This window comes from Heterodontus francisci, chromosome 3 (genome assembly GCF_036365525.1).
Source record: "Heterodontus francisci isolate sHetFra1 chromosome 3, sHetFra1.hap1, whole genome shotgun sequence".
NCBI lineage: Eukaryota > Metazoa > Chordata > Chondrichthyes > Heterodontiformes > Heterodontidae > Heterodontus > Heterodontus francisci.
In genome coordinates this window covers 56749764-56767734 of record NC_090373.1, presented here as the reverse complement: position 1 = coordinate 56767734, position 17971 = coordinate 56749764, and the positions used below count along the sequence as shown (strand labels likewise).

At 44.0% G+C, this 17971-nt stretch overlaps 1 protein-coding gene across 4 annotated transcripts in view; it reads right to left on the bottom strand.

Moving 5' to 3' along the window:
* LOC137356506 (kinase D-interacting substrate of 220 kDa-like) overlaps positions 1 to 16332 on the bottom strand; it is a 222811-nt gene extending 206479 nt beyond the window's left edge. For 3 of the 4 annotated variants that reach the window (XM_068022401.1, XM_068022395.1, XM_068022405.1), the window contains exon 1: positions 16050 to 16330. The gene's annotated coding sequence lies outside the window, so the exon portion shown is untranslated. Of the gene's footprint in view, positions 1 to 16049 lie in introns of all 4 variants that reach the window. The other variant, XM_068022406.1, reaches the window with a different exon arrangement.
* Positions 16333 to 17971: the final 1639 nt, after the last annotated feature.

Below are 17971 nucleotides of genomic sequence, written 5' to 3'. Positions count from 1 at the left end.
TGCCGAGCATCAGCTAATGCCAGCTCTCAGACATGCACAGAACCTCTGCTGACAGTTCTCCATCTGGAAATTAGCCTGATAACTTGCTGATGCATTATGCTGCCATTTACAGAGATGTCAACCTTTAAGTATTGAAATCAGAGAAATGAACTCTCCAAAATTGCTAATGGGCAGCTCTGTATCTGAACTTGGCAGCTGCTCAACAATTACATCACTTTGCCCTGGCAACCCCCACTTCAGTTACACAGTGCAATGCTTCCGGGTCATTTGCACCATATGCCCTGCAGCCAGGAACAGATACTAGGATGCGATGCATATCAAATTCATGTGACTCATGGAGAATTCATCAATTGATATGTCTCATTCATCTTCTGCTGCTTACCCTTCCCACTACTTCCTAACCCACGTGCTTCTTTTCTCAGCCCATCAGAAAACACAGGTGCTACAATCACAGCATTAGGAGAACCCCCTCAGAAGCACAGAAATCACATTTATTGTATTGTAATGTGGGTGCTTATTTCTTAACTCTGCTCAAGAGTTGCAAACTTTGGGGGACCAATCTTTAAAAGAAAGTTTCTTCCTGTAAACCACAATTGCTGCCTTGGACTATCTGCCAGGAAGCTTCCACAAAATGGGAGTGTGAAGGAGTCCACTACTAACATGAGAGACTCCAGTGCATGGCATCAACACTGCAGTCAATTGTTGAGTATGGGGTGACCTTCAGGAGTCTATGGCACCATTAACATCTCTCAGTATGCTCATACTGGAGCTTTGTGGGCTATGGGCTCAAACATATCTTTGCCCTTGGACAAGCTGGGAGACAATTGATTTCTATGACTGATGTCCTAGCGTCTGTATTCCCACAGATAGCTCTGAGGGATTGCAAACGATTAGTATATATGAGGCCTCAGATCAGCTACAGCAGTCTGCCACAAGCCATGTTGCAGCCACTGGAAAAGGACTAGGGTAGTTAATAGAGCACTTGAAACAGACATTTGAGACTCACACCGGGGTGATTACACGTAAGTAGGCATTTCTATCAGTAAAGTTATAATGCTTTGATATCTGTATGTATGCATCATAGGTGGTGACCTTGCAATCTTCGTTGGCAATTATTTATGTAGTGTGAAAGCACTGGGAGAGATGAACTGCTGATAAAGAAGTCTGGTTGCAAGCAACTTTTGGACCTCTCTCGCATCCAGTGATCCCTCAATGCCTACTCAATGATCATGCCTACAGTCTCCTTCCAATGGTAGCTCTATGTGTCATCTGTTGCAGAACAATGTTACACAGGATACAGCAAGCCATGATCATACAGGATACTCTTTGGAGGTTGCTCTGCAGGATGCCACCAGATCTGTCCAGGCAGCAAACCGTCTGTCACTCAAGTTCAATGGTCTGCTTCGTGAGGCTTTAGTTGCCCCATAGATCAGACCATACTGATATTCAGCCACAAAGCACAAGTTCCAGAGAAGAAACATTATCCAAGTGTGAAATGGATAGTCCTTGGTTCAATGAAGCCAGCTTCTCACTTGCACTGTGGGGCTCAACGGAGAATTGCCATAATATAAAAAGCGCCATGGCAACTGCCAGGAGAGTGAGCATGGACTTGCATCATGCAGTGCTAGTGACCACACACAGTTGTACATTAACTGAGTGGAAGTCCTTCTGATTCATAAAGGTAATGGGTTCATGTAGAGGTGTACACAAAACAATTTGCATGCAATGATGCACTGAAATTGTGGGAAGGTTTCAATCTGTGCGAAACCCAGAGCCGCTTACTGTTGCTTCTAGATACCCATGGGAAGCGATGAAAATATTTGATCTAGCAAACAAGGAATCAGCCACTGACTTAACACAGACCACACTCTGCATTGATTTTCATGTCAACGTTTAGCACTCTGAAAAATTTAGAATTGAAAAATCCTATATGAAGATGTAAACATTTGCTATGTAAACAGTAGACATGTTGAAGGATACCAACATTTTGTGACAGTATAGAACAGACTCCCAAATCTCTTTCTCCCCTCCACCCCCCTTTCTCCCCCCCACAACCAGATAACCATGTCTGCTGTTAATTTGATGTGCCAGTTTTATATTAATTTAAATTTCTGTCACCATTTAAAAAAAACATTTAGAATACATTTTTCAATTGCAAGCCTTTTTGCAAAGTTGTCCCTCTTCTGGCACCCTGGCGGGCTCTCAAGCTTTGGTTCTGGTCACCCCCTCCACCTTCTCTTTCTCCCATCATTGGCCTACTGATACAGCCACTGAGCTCACTGCCCCTCCCAGTCTCAGACCCAATTCAAACTGCCCTGATCATGAAATTCTGCTACCTCCTCACCCTTCCACCAGCCTGTGTTCGGCTCTTCTGGTGTCTAGTTGTCTTTCTCCCTGTCAGGCACCCTTGAAAAACCTTTCCTAGTCTTCACTAGGAATTGGCTTTTGAACCAAGTTTGCAGAATATCCTGAAGGGCTTCCCTACAACATAGCGGGGTAATCTGAGAGCACAACTGGGTTGAGGGAGAAGGCAGAAAAGTGTGAATAGGGTTGTATCAGAGGCAATGTTCCCTCTTAGCTGTGTGGCCATGGAGCAACCCAGAAGTTCTCGCACAGACTGAGCATAAGTTGGCCCCTTTAAGTTACCGCATCTGTACAGCCAGGCAAAAAAATTTAGAAAGGCCCCATTCACTTAAGTGAATATGCCACGCACAACAAAAAAGAAAATTAGATGGGACATTGGTCATGGAGGTGGGGAGTTTGAAAGGGACCAAAAAGTAGTTTGAGTCCCATTCTCCTGAGCCTTCTTCCCCCAAGGCTGCTTTGTACCCTGCTCACCCCCACCGCCACCAAAACGGTCAGTTCTGCCCCTTCGTGCAACAAAAGCCCCTCCCCAGGTCTGTTATAACCATAACTTTCCTTCCCAGCCTTCATCCATCTGCCACTCCAGCTCTCAGGACACCCCTTTAGTGGTCTCAAACCATCAGATTGCACATCCAGCACAGCCAGATCCTAAAATCACCCCGACCGAGGTTTAAATATGATTTTCCTCATTAAAGTTGCATTCCTATTATAAAATCTCAGACTCAATATGAGCAGTGCTGCAAAAGATCTGTTTTTAATAATGAATTCTGAAGAATTGTTTTTGATCTTTGTTAGACTACAAACACTTTCTACAATGCAAGAGTAAGACACTAAGTTGGTTATGTCAGTTGTTTCACAGCCCTAGCTGAACAGCATAGTAAAAAATATTCCAGAGCATTTAAAAAGCTTACCAATCAGGAAACTTTTAAAAAAACACACTAGAGATATATTATTCAGATTCTTAGTGAATAATGTGACTGGGTTGTCAGCCCTCTTTTCTTCTCTCAATGTAATTTTACCAATTATGATAAGAGTTTGATCAACAAACAAGTTTCTCTGCAGCACCTGTGGAAGAGCCTGTCACTCCGGAATTGGCCTTTGTGGCCACTCCAGGCGCTGCTTCACAAACCACTGACCACCTCCAGGCGCGTATCCATTGTCTCTCGAGATAAGGAGGCCCAAAAGAAGAAGAAAGAAAGAAACTCACAGCCATTTTTCAATGCTCTGATTGGAACTGGTTAAAAAGAATTCTGAAGGTCCCTCTCTCCCTTCTCTTCCCACAAAAGAAGTTTCATCCCTTATCCATCTCCAAAGCAACAAGTTCCACTGCAACTTTTCTAAAACCTACACTCTAAATTACTAAGTCTCTCATGATTCACTTCCTTCTCTGGACTTTCCAAATTGGCCTCATCATGCCCAACTTCCCAAACCCAGCTTTTGTTTTTTTGCTGGATCAGCCACAAATGAACATATTATTTATCAAACTTTCTTAAGGGATCATTTATTAATTGAACCTTTTTCCATTAACACCATCCAAAAGTTCAATGCTAATTGAAACATATATGAAATACACATGCATCATAAACACTCAATCTTCCCAGAAATAAATGTTTCATATGCATGCAAGTGACAATTAATAGTCAATTAAAGATTCCAAATAACAATTGCTCTTTTAAATTAAACATGGTCCAATTTCAATGTTTTGTTAAAGTCAACTTCTTTTTCAGTTTCTTGATCCACATGTTGCCTGAGCATCTCTTACACTACATAGAAACATAGAAAATAGGAGTAGGCATTCGGCACTTCGAGCCTGCTCCGCCATTCTATGATCATGGCTGATCCCTTTAGACCCAAGAGCTTTATCTAACTCCTTTTTGAAAACATTCAATGTTTTGGCCTCAACTGCTTGCTGTGGTAGCGAATTCCATAGGCTCACCACTGTCTGGATGAAGAAATTTCTCATCTCAGTCCTGAAAGGTTTACCCTGTATCCTTAGACTATGACCCCTGGTTCTGGACTCCCCCACCATCAGGAACGTCCTTCCTGCATCTACCCTGTCCAGTCCTGTTAGAATTTTATAGGTTTCTATGAGATCCCCCCTCACTCTACATACTAAACCCTGCCCAAGAAAAAACAGACCAGTAAACAACTCCTGGCTTCCAGATCGAACAGATTTTGCTGGTGAAAGTGTGAAGGGATCAGTTACCTATATTGTAAAATTACAACTGTTCACTCTAATAGTCCAGTTTCACTCTGGTATTACTCACTTTCTCAAACAGTGAGAGGGTTAGAATAGGGTAAAGAAACAGCCCATATTAATTCCTGAGTTTCAGGGCAATAACTCAAAATCCATCTTTGACTATCACTGTGATACATTTTATTCCTGATTCAGCCAATTTTCCCACCTCCAAGTAATGCCTACCTGGTGTGAAAAACCTCACCCCCATGAACACAGACACAGTAATCAAAGCTCTCCAGGGTGCCAGCAGTTGCTGCTATTCATCTCAGTCTCACACTGTTCAGGTCCTCACACAGAGCAAGTTTAGGATGGATGCTGTTAGGATTGAGAGTTAAAACCATAGCTGACTAGGGAAAGTTCTGAAGATTTTAATTATTAAACTGCAGCACATAGCTCTTGCAATATTAAACAATGTCAGTTTGTCAAGGTCACAAGTCAAATTTTTGCAGTTACAATGTGCAGAACTTAAGATATACCAACAAACTGAAAGTGTGACAAGACAGCCCATGTTCTAAGTATCCAATCTCAATTGCTCTGTGTGTGCAGGAGATAGCAAGGGAAAAAAAAAATCAGAAAAGTATTGTTGTTCATGCCTCATACTGAACAGTTAAAATATCAATGACAGAAAATACAAGAGCAAGTTTCCTGCCTGTCTTTTTGGCCAGAGGTTCACTTAACGTGGGGCAAACAAAAAAATAATTCAGATTTTTCTTCAAAGATCATCTAAGTGTTTATTTTTTTTTAAAACAACTGCAGTAATGGGTGATGGAGATGGCTCCCCTAATGTCCCTTTAATTCCAGTGCCTGGGTTTGAATCTAGCCCAGACCAGAAGGATAAAAACATATCGTAGATGAATCTTCTGCGGCTGCAGTTAAAAGTAACTATTAAACAGTGTCTTTGTAACTGATAAAGTCTAATATTGCACTGGCACTGACATGTTCAATTCTGATCCTTACAACTGCAGCATTAGTATGAAGCAAAACATTTGCTTCATACTAAAGTGTAAACTTCAGTATAGATCTAGAATCAAAAGCCAAAATGATTCAAACAAAGCCGAGAGATTCTCCAGTTCACTCTAATTCTGGATTTACGTATCTTCTTGGCATTGGTGTAAAGTGTGGTATAAATGCAGCCTGGGTGGCAGAAGTGAAAAAAGTGCACCATTCCCAAACATGGGCATCCCTCAATTTGGTTAACACAAAATTTACCAAAAATATCCATGATACATTTGTAAATTAGAGTTCCACAATTAGACACTATTGCCAATGGCAAACAAGGCTCAGCTGCCTTGGACAATGTGGGGGTAAAGTATACCAGGAGAGTGAACAAAGTAATTAAGGTACAGTCAGCAGAGGAATGTAGAATTAGATGTTTAATGGATGACTGGCATAGATTTTTAGTGCCAACTACTCACTGGTTATGCCAAGTACATCTGAGACACCTTTTTCAAAATATGAGCATGCTGGCTGTGAACTACTGATTTCTTTTTTAAAAATTAATGGATTAGGAGAATCAACAAATTAGTTTTCAGGGAAAAATACGAATAATCACTATTTATCATAGCTCTAGTTCTTCAAGTTGTTATAAAAACTGTAGTTTTAAACCTATAATGTATTCAATTTGCTATGTAGGGCATGAATTCTTTATTTGGCCAGCACACCTGCAGCTTAAACCACTAGATACAGCTTCATTAGATGCTGCTTTAACATCTCACACTGAAGAATGCCTGCAGAGTCTCATCGACAGGTTTGCGTCTGCCTGCAATGAATTTGGCCTAACCATCAGCCTCAAGAAAACGAACATCATGGGGCAGGATGTCAGAAATGCTCCATCCATCAATATTGGCGACCACGCTCTGGAAGTGGTTCAAGAGTTCACCTACCTAGGCTCAACTATCACCAGTAACCTGTCTCTAGATGCAGAAATCAACAAGCGCATGGGTAAGGCTTCCACTGCTATGTCCAGACTGGCCAAGAGAGTGTGGGAAAATGGCGCACTGACACGGAACACAAAAGTCCGAGTGTATCAGGCCTGTGTCCTCAGTACCTTGCTCTACGGCAGCGAGGCCTGGACAACGTATGCCAGCCAAGAGCGACGTCTCAATTCATTCCATCTTCGCTGCCTTCGGAGAATACTTGGCATCAGGTGGCAGGACTATATCTCCAACACAGAAGTCCTTGAAGCGGCCAACACCCCCAGCTTATACACACTACTGAGTCAGCGGCGCTTGAGATGGCTTGGCCATGTGAGCCGCATGGAAGATGGCAGGATCCCCAAAGACACATTGTACAGCGAGCTCGCCACTGGTATCAGACCCACCGGCCGTCCATGTCTCCGTTATAAAGACGTCTGCAAACGCGACATGAAATCGTGTGACATTGATCACAAGTCGTGGGAGTCAGTTGCCAGCATTCGCCAGAGCTGGCGGGCAGCCATAAAGACAGGGCTAAATTGTGGCGAGTCGAAGAGACTTAGTAGTTGGCAGGAAAAAAGACAGAGGCGCAAGGGGAGAGCCAACTGTGCAACAGCCCCAACAAACAAATTTCTCTGCAGCACCTGTGGAAGAGCCTGTCACTCCAGAATTGGCCTTTATAGCCACTCCAGGCGCTGCTTCACAAACCACTGACCACCTCCAGGCGCGTATCCATTGTCTCTCGAGATAAGGAGGCCCAAAAGAATTCAGATAGGGCAGATTCCCATACCTACAGCAGTATTAATGCACAGAGGAAAACTCACTTTATTCTGGCCAGAACATATAAAACAGCATTTGCTAATACTTAGTGTACAACAGTGCTTTTTATAGAGTAGAAGAAACATTTACATTTGTAAGCCCACACAATAGGTATTGATATGAACGTTGGACTTTGTAACATGAGTATGTTTTTTAAAAAAAAACATGCTATGCCAAACAAGGATTTTTACTTCATCGGTTGGAAACTTACATTAAACTAAAAAAAAAGCTGGAATACAGACAACTTTACAAAGACTTTACCACAGCTAAAAATGGCCACCACCATCTGCATTTGAAAACCTTGCACATTCTGAGGCATCAAAGCAGAGACACATGTCTGATTAGCCTGTACCCAGAACAATGGCTTGCACTCTTGATTGAACTACCTGAGACTGCTTTCATTAGCAAGACATTCAAAGTCATCCTGGGACATTAACACTGAAAAGGCAAACCCCTCCAAGGGTGAACACTGACACCATGAGGCTTGAGATTTTGAAAGTCCTAAACTTGAATCTCATTGGAAGGTACCAGAGAATACAGACAGTCATGTGACCCTCTGTCCATCTCTGTGAAAGCTAGGAGTTTCCCTTGGACAAGCAGGCAAGCCAGAGACTCAATCTGTGCAGAGGCTCGAAGGGCTGTTTCTCTCGCTCTTTCTCTCTAGAAGGCCTGGTGGGGCGTGCGAAGCCTAGCTGCCAGCTGCTAGATCCAAGACAAAGGCAAAGAAGGAAGCTCTCTGCTCAACTGTCTCCAAGAACTATCAACCCAAAACTTCAGGACCACGGATTCAACAGGAAGACCACTAAAGCTACCAGTCACCACAGACTGTGTATTATTTTTATTTGTTCTGGACTCTAATCCAACACAAATCTATTCCTCATTACACTGTAATCTATTTGTGTGCATGAGATTCTCGTGTGTGCGCGTGCGCACAGGGGAAAGTGTGGAGTAATTTCATTATTTTTATTTAGATCGGGTTTAGATTTTTAAGTGTAATAAACTCACCTCTTTCTTGTTTAAACTCAAGAAAACCTGTCCTATTGGTTCTTTTATGATCACAACAAAGGTAAAAGGTAAAACACTGACTGAAGTGGTAAGCACATCCACAGTTTAAAAAGTAATAAATCCTGTTGTGGTCAAATAAGAGGAAAGACAAGAGGGGAGCCTTGTGACCCCTCCTCACCTGATCGTAACACAGTGATGTTTAAAAGTTTAAGATGGAGTATGGAAAGTCAGGTGATCTCACATCCACTCTGCTAAAGGACAAGGCAGAAATATTTGTTTCCAGTACAACAGAACACAGACCTTTTTTGGGGGGAAAAACAGAGATTGCAGGGGTAACACCTGAAGAACAATGGGCTTCGCCCTCTCAGACTTTCAGGTCACAAACAAGGGGGTCAGTGATTTTGAAGATGCAAATATATCAAGCAGCCGTTAACACCTGGGAACAATGTAAGGCTCTGTGAAATCAGACTTCTGGACGCTGCATATTGGAGCAGGACAATAAGCTACTGAATTTTGATCTAGATAAATTTAACAGATTTTCTGAAGGCAGCCAGGCTGTTAGAAGGGAACCCAAATGGCTACAGTTCAGAGGAGTTGGTGGCGTAGGGTAATGTCACCAGACTAGTAATCCAGAGGGCCAGGTTAATGTCCTGGGGACTTGGGTTAAAATCCCATCAAGGCAGCTGGTGGAATTTACATTTAATTAATAAATGCAATTAATAAAAATCTGGAATTGAAAGCTAGTCTCTGTAATGGTGCCATGAAACTACTGATTGACGTAAAAATGCATCTGGTTCACTAATGTCCTTTAAGGAAGGGAATCTTCTGTCCTTACCTACTCTGACCTACATGTGACTCCAGACCCACAGCAATGTGGTTGACTCTTACCTGCCCTCTGAAATGGCCTGGCAAAGTTATTCAGTTGTCAAGGGCGATTAGGCACGAATGCCTCATCACCAGAACTTTCAAACAAGCACCAAGACGTAGCTTGGCTGGTGGTGAGAAGGGCCCTCCCCGTCAGATCCTTCATGCACACCCGAAGTCTCGCCCCCTCCGCACAGTGCCCCCGCGTTGGCTGTGGTGGGGAAGAGACGGTCGCCCACCTCCTCCTGGAATGTGCCTTTGCAAAGCAGGTGTGGAAAGAGATGCAGTGGTTTTTGTCAAGGTTCATCCCAAGCAGCTCTGTAACACAGGAGTCTGTGCTCTATGGGCTGTTCCCAGGGACGCACACCGAGACAAACATCAACTGCTGCTGGAGGACTATCAATTCGGTGAAAGACGCCCTTTGGTCTGCCCGAAACATGCTGGTCTTCCAGCGCAAAGAGTTGTCCACCACCGAATGTTGCAGACTGGCACATTCCAAGGTCCAGGACTACGTGCTGAGGGACGCACTAAAGCTTGGGGCAGCCGCAGCAAAGGCTCAATGGGGAAAGACCACAGTGTAAGGTTCCCCCACCAAGCTGGACTGAGGCGCTGGATCAATGGGAAACCCCTCGAACTGTATCGTTAATATTCTCAATTGCTGTAAATGTAAAACTGTAATTGACATGACAATTGTGAAACGGAAGGGTTGGGAAGAAACTCATGACAGCATTGAAGGAAACTGATCTCTTTTGCAATGTTTGTATTTTTTCGTGCTGTTTGGAAACTGTTTGGCAATGTAATTTTTACAGATTTTTATGAATAAAGTATATTTTGGAAATAAAAAAAAAAGATTAGGCACGGGCAACAAATGCTGGCCTTGCCAGTGATGCTCACATCCCATGAAAGAACAAAAAAAGAGCAGGCTGTAAGCAAGACAATCAACGGTAGCAGGCGCGAGGACACCTGCTCTCTGAAGCCTGCGAAGACTTGAACCTGTTTTAAAAGTTGAGGCTTGGAGAAGTAGACGTCCAGGAATTGCCTCATTCACAATTGTCCAGGTCAGAAGTGCTCGAAGTGAGCAAAGAGGACAATGATTTTTGAAAAGGTCTGGCAGATTAAACCCATTGCTACTGGGAGGAGTTTGGGACTTTTAAAAGCAAAGGATTGCACCATCAAAAAGGACTGTGTAATGTACATGTGGTGTGAGGTTTTAAGTATTTTAATAAGAACAAAGAACAGTACGGAACAGGAACAGGCCATTCGGCCCTCCAAGCCTGCGCCGATCTTGATGCCTGCCTAAACTAACACCTTCTGCACTTCCGGGGACCGTATCCCTCTATTCCCATCCTATTCATGTATTTGTCAAGATACCTCTTAAATGTCATTATCGTACCTGCCTCCACCACCTCCCCCGGCAGCAAGTTCCAGGCACTCACCACCCTCTGTGTAAAGAACTTGCCTCGCACATCCCCTCTAAACTTTGCCCCTCTCACCTTAAACCTATGCCCCCAAGTAACTGACTTCCACCCTGGGAAAAAGCTTCTGACTATCCACTCTGTCCATGCCGCTCATAACTTTGTAAACCTCTATCATGTCACCCCTCCACCTCCGTCGTTCCAGTGAAACAATCCGAGTTTATCCAACCTCTCCTCATAGCTAATGCCCTCCAGACTAGGCAACATCCTAGTAAACCTCTTCTGTACCCTCTCCAAAGCCTCCACGTCCTTCTGGTAGTGTGGCGACCAGAATTGTACGCAATATTCTAAGTGTGGCCTGACTAAAGTTCTGTACAGCTGCAGCATGACTTGGCAAATTTTATACTCTATGCCCCGACCGATGAAGGCAAGCATGCCATATGCCTTCTTGACTACCTTATCCACCTGCATTGCCACTTTCAGTGACCTGTGGACCTGTACGCCCAGATCTCTCTGCCTGTCAATACTCCGAAGGGTTCTGCCATTTACTGTATACTTCCCACCTGCATTAGATCTTCCAAAATGCATTACCTCACATTTGTCCGGATTAAACTCCATCTGCCATTTCTCCGCCCAAGTCTCCAACCGATCTATATCCTGCTGTATCCTCTGACAATCCTCATCATTATCTGCAACTCCACCAACCTTTGTGTCGTCCGCAAACTTACTAATCAGACCAGCTACATTTTCCTCCAAATCATTTATATATACTACAAACAGCAAAGGTCCCAGCACTGATCCCTGCGGAACACCACTCGTCACATCCCTCCATTCAGAAAAGCACCCTTCCACTGCTACCCTCTGTCTTCTATGATTGAGCCAGTTCCGTATCCATCTTGCCAGCTCACCTCTGATCCCATGTGACTTCACCTTTTGTACCAGTCTGCCATGAGGGACCTTGTCAAAGGCTTTACTGAAGTCCATATAGATAACATCCACTGCCCTTCCTTCATCAATCATCTTCGTCACTTCCTAAAAAACTCAATCAAATTAGTGAGACACGACCTCCCCTTCACAAAACCATGCTGCCTCTCGCTAATAGGTTTGTTTGTTTCCAAATGGGAGTAAATCCTGTCCCGAAGAATCCTCTCTAATAATTTCCCTACCACTGACGTAAGGCTCACCGGCCTATAATTTCCTGGATTATCCTTGCTACCCTTCTTATACAAAGGAACAACATTGGCTATTCTCCAGTCCTCTGGGACCTCACCTGTAGCCAATGAGGATGCAAAGATTTCTGTCAAGGCCCCAGCAATTTCTTCCCTTGCCTTGCTCAGTATTCTGGGGTAGATCCCATCAGGCCCTGGGGACTTATCTACCTTAATGCTTTTCAAGACACCCAACACCTCCTCCTTTTTGATAATGAGATGACTGAGACTATCTACACTCCCTTCCCTAGGCTCATCATCCACCAAGTCCTTCTCTTTGGTGAATACTGATGCAAAGTACACATTTAGTACCTCGCCCATTTCCTCTGGCTCCACACATAGATTCCCTTCTCTGTCCTTGAGCGGGCCAACCCTTTCCCTAATTACCCTCTTGCTCTTTATATATTTATAAAAAGCCTTGGGATTATCCTTAATCCTGTTTGCCAATGACTTTTCATGACCCCTTTTAGCCCTCCTGACTCCTTGCTTAAGTTCCTTCCTACTGTCTTTATATTCCTCAAGGGATTCATCTGTTCCTAGCCTTCCAGCTTTTACAAATGCTTTCTTTGTAATCTCAGATATCAGCTGCTTACAAAGTTCTATTTAGTTAATGGGGATTTCTTTTAGTTTAATTGTTATAATAAAAGTCCTAAAATGTGAAATTTTGTCATTTATTTCTTTAAGTTGGTCTGGAGGTTCAGATCCCCTGTTTTAACATTAACGGTTTCACTGAGATTGTAATAGTATCAAGTTAAAATAATAGTTTCTGAAAAATCACATGGAGAATCGCTGAAATATTTACCTTCATAGAAATAGAATACAGAGTTAAGACTAGATTCCAATTTATAAAGAAACACATTCTCTTAAGCACATGTCCCTGGTCAAAATTGGGGTAGAAAAGCAGGTACAATATACAACAACTGACATTTAAGTAGCACCTTTAATGTAGAAGAAATATCCTATGGCACTTCACAGGAGCATAATCAGACAGAATCTGACACCGATCCATAGAGGAGACATTAGGACACGTGTCTAAAAACCTGGTTGAGTTAGATTTTTAAAGACTATCTTAACGGAGGAGGGATAGAGCAGTTTAGGGAGGGAATTCCAAAACAGCTGCATTTGTCAACTTTCTTTTGTGATATAGATTTTTGTTCCCAATAGAATATTGCTCGATGGTCGCAATATTTCTTTGGGTAGTCTTTCAGAGACTAGAAGAGGAGCTCACTCACCTTTGTCAACATTTGCAAAGGAGCATCTGGAGGAAGCTTTTAAAAATTATTGGTGTAAATCACTGTAAAAATTCTTAACTATATTCAATGTTAAATCATTAATGAAGCAACTACTGAATCAACTCAACTCGGGCCCGACCTGACAACAGCCAACCCAAACCGGGCCCAAGTCCTTTAATTTTTTCTCATGCCCGACTCAATCCGAAAATATCAATCATATTATTGAAACATAAAATAAATCATAGATTAACAAGAAAACAATACAAAACAAAACAGTACAGTCCAGCCCAACCCAAGCCAAGCCCAAATGCTGGACAGAAAATGTAGACCCACCCGAACCTGACCATGTAGTCGGATTTGGTCGGGTAGCCAGGCTTTAGTGTCATAGGCCCAACCATCTTCCCTCCATCATAAAAGGTCAGAAGTGAGGGCATTCAATGATGATTGCACAATGTTCAGCACCATTCGCAACTCCTCAGATACTGAAGCAGCCAGTTTCCAGATGCTGCAAGACTTTGACAACAACCAGGTTTGTGCTGATAAGTGGCAAGTACCATTCGCGCCACACAAGTGCCGGGCAACAACCATCTCAAACAAGAGAGAATCTCAAAATCTCCCCTTGACGTTCAATGGCATTAACATCACTGAATCCCCCACTAACATCCTAGGGGTTGCCACTGACCAGAAACCGAACTGGACCAGATACATAAATACTGCGGGTACAAGACCAGTTCAGAGGCTAAAAACTCTGCGGCGAGTAACTTACCTCCTGACTCCCCAATGCCTGTCCACCATCTACAAGGCATAAGTCAGGAGTGTGATGGCATACTCTCCACTTGCCTGGATGAGTGAAGCTCCAATAAACACTCAAGAAGCTCGACACCATACAGGACAAAGCAGTCCACCTGATTGGCACCCATCCAACACCGATGCACAGTGCCAGCAGTGTGTACCATCTACAAGATGCACTGCAGCAACTCACCAAGGCTCCTTCGACAGCACATTCCAAACCCGTGACCTCTACCACCTAGAAGGACAAGGGCAGCAGATGCATGGCAACACCACCACCTGCAAGTTCCCCTCCAAGTCACACACCATCCTGACTTGGAACTATGTTGTCGTTCCTTCACGGTTGCTGGGTCAAAATCCTGGAATTTCCTTCCTAACAGCACAGTTGGTGTACTTACATCCCAACAACTGCAGCGGTTCAAGAAGGCAGCTCGCCACCTTCTCAAGGGCAATTAGGGATGGACAATAAATGCTGGCCTAGCTAGTGACATCCATAATCCCGTGAAAGAATAAAAAAAGGCTGTTTTTGAAAATGCAACATGCAAAGGAATTTAGGAAACAAATTCTATAGATGTTTGATGGCTGATGGTTCTGGTACAGCAGGACCAGGAGGAAACCTCACCATAGATCAGAGTTGGAAGGGCAGAGGGTGCAAACTGGTACAAAAAATGGATCAGTGTGTGGCAAAACCATGCAGGTATTTGCAAAAAACAAAAAAGCTTTCTGCCTACTAAGGCAATGCTAGCAAGAACCAGTATGTACAACACTAGAATTCCAAAACACTCTGGCTCCCCACTAATAGAAGACACTGGAAATCTCAAATAAAAATAGAAAATGCTGGAAATACTCAGCAGATGCTGCCAGGCTTGCTGAGTATTTCCAGCATTTTCTGTTTTATTTGAATTCCCCATGTTCATTTGGAACGTCCATTCTGCAGCCTTTGCTACAATTTGTAGCCCACTCGTCTTTCTTACTAGATTCCCCTTCTTCATCACCTGACCCCCTCCCTCCCCCGCCCCCAACAACCGTGACCATTCAATAATCCATCAATCTTCATCTAAACACTCCACAGACTAGGAATAAACTATAATAAAAGTTTTGAATAAAAACAAGAAATGCTGGAAATACTCAGCAGGTCTGACATCTGTGGCGAGAGAAACAGAATTAACATTTCAGATCACAGACCTGAAACGTTAACTCTGCTTCTCTCTCTATAGATGCTCAGACCCTCTGAGTATTTCCAGCATTTCTTGTTTTTATTTCAGATTTCCAGCATCTGCAGTATTTTGCTTTTATAATAAACGTTTTGTTGCTCTTCATGCACATACAGACTATCTCCATGCAAAATCTAATTTTACTAGTTTATCAAAAAATAAAACTGACACAAACACAAAACATATCTGATGTTATCTTGCAAAAAATAGATCCACCGTAACAGATAATTTAGTCCAGTCTGCCCATTGGATAAATATATCTTTGATGTGCATTCTACACTAGTCGTCCTCGATGAAAGAAGAATTGACAGCTTCACAATCATAGCTGCCTACAGTTTGAAAAGATTGCGCAGCTTACCCGGACACAAAGACGCAATTACATTTATGTTTATCACCACGGTTGGAGGGACCAGTTGGATTTTTCGCTTTGTTTTGTTTTCTCTCAGGAAAGATGGATTCTGCTAAATTTATTTATTTATTTTGTGACACTCCTTCAAAAAAGGATCCGCTGCTCTATAATCATTTGCTCCAAAGAGGTAATTACACCAAGAAGCAGTAAAAGCAAACAGAGCAAATCATTTTCCAAACATGTAATAAGCAGAGGAATTGGCAGGTACATCATTAGGTTGGTGCACCTGCTACCGATTGCTGACCCGATGGAAGAAGCTGCACCGCATCCTCAGATCAATCTGCAAAACAGTGACCAAAGCAGCTGATTCGGCCTTTCTGCAGCTGCCCGCCGGCCACGAGCCGAACCCCGGGGTTCACGTCACAATGCGCCATATTCCCATTCCAAAATCAGCAAAGAACCGGTTAACGGCACGAGCCGACGGTTCGTTTCAAAATACCGACAGAGGGGAAACGGCACGCGATCGACCGAGCGAGGAGCCTTGCTGCGCCCCGCGGTTCACCGACTACCCTACCCCTCTTCGCCAAAAAAAAAACGTACAGCCTTATACCGTTTTCAAAAGGCTCCGGTATACTCACCCACTTTTAACGGGCGCGCTTCAAGACGAACCCCGCTGTGGTTGATACTTTTATCTATTATTATTCTCCTCGCAGCGACGCCTCTCATCGAACAGCCATTTCCACTGTGACCCAGACACTGGTCACGTGCCCCAACTCCATTACATCACCGAACGCTGGATCTCGCCCAGCAGCGCGAGGTGCCCGAGACCCGGATCAGCCCGAGACTGGGATCACAGCCCGAGTCCAGGATCAGAGCCCTCTCTTGTATAGGCGGTCCCTAAGGCTCGAGGAGGACTTGCTTCCTCTCCAGTTCAGTGCGTTCCAAGATGACTCTGGAGTCCGATGTGCAATACTGCATGCAGGTGATGATTGAAGGATAAAGTAGATGAGTTACTGGGGGGGTGGAAAGAGAGGAGCTGTGCGCTCCCTCCACTGCCTGGACTTGGCCTCCGCACGCTCGATTCAAAGTCTCTGGAGGTGTCCGGTGCCTTCCTTCCTTCCGTATTTTGGACAGCCACGGGCCAGGAATTCCCATCAATCGATGGTATGTTGGATCTCTTAAGGGATCTTTTGAGAACGTCCCTAAAGTGCTTCCTCTGCCCTCCTGGGAGTCTCTTGCCACTACGAAGTTCGGAGTAGAGTAGTTGTTTCGGAATCTTGGTTTCAGGCATGTGAATGACATGTCCCGCCCAGTGAAGCTGGTTTTGGGTGAATAGTATCTTGATGTTGGCTTGGGAAGAGAGGATGCTGACATTAGACTGCCTGAAGGATTTTGCAGAGACAGCATTGGTAGTATTTCTTCAGTGCCTTGAGGTGCCTGCTATAGATTTTCTAAGTCTCCTAAGCATATAGAAGTGCGGGGATCACTACCTACACCATGACCTTCGACCCAAGTTTGAGGTCCTGGTCCTCGAATACTCTTTTTCTCAGTTGGCCAAAGGCTGAACTGGCATATTTGAGATGGTGGTGGATTTAATCATCTATGTCTTCCTTTGTTGAGAGGAGACTTCTGAGATATGGAAAGTGGTCCACATTTTCCAGGGTCTCACCATGGATCCTGATCAACAGAGATGATGTTGTGCTGTGGGAGCAAGTTAAAAGAGGATCTTAGTTTTCTGGATATTTAAAGTAAGGCCCATCTTCTCGTATACTTTGACGAAGGAGTCAATGATGACTTGGAGATCGGGGAGCTGCATTACGCGGCGGGATTGCCGGACCCAGTCTTCCTGGTGACTGAGAAGCTCCACGGCAGCCCATCTGCTGCCCTGCAACGGGACCCTGGTTTAAATACATTACCAAGTCATCCGCTGTGATATTCCCAACCATTCCCGATCCGATCTTTAGCATGACATGTGGCATTCACGCACATTCGCTTTCCTGTCCAGGAGAAGCTGGCACCACCGAGGAGGGGAAGGGGTCTCAGATACATTCGGAGTATAGATTGGTGGGGGGGGGGGTCAACTCTGCATTGTATGTAAGGCTAAGGGGGGGGGGGGAGAAGGGAGGGGCAACCTTGCAATATTTTTTGGATAATGGAGAGATCAACTCTGCATTATTTTGAACTTTTTGCAGGGCTGGCAGCCTTTTAAAAATGGCAGCAGCACCTGCTCCAGCATCAGGTGATTGGGGGGCCGTCTGCCATCAATATGTTAAGTGGCCACCAGCCGCGTAATGCAGCTCCCTTGCGGGGTGACTACTATTTTCTGCACATGCCGCCGCTCCCAGTGGTAAGACAATAAAACCCAGTCCAATGTCTCCACCTCGCTGCATTGGAATGTAGGATATTTTGATGCAAATTGTGGTGGCCATTTTAGCTGCTAGCTGGCACCTTTTATCTGTCCTTTTTAAAAACTTAATTCCAGTTTCAAGCCTGTGGAATAAAATATCATAATTTGGCATAGCACTTGTTCGTGACAATATGCAAAGGGAGGGTGTTATTT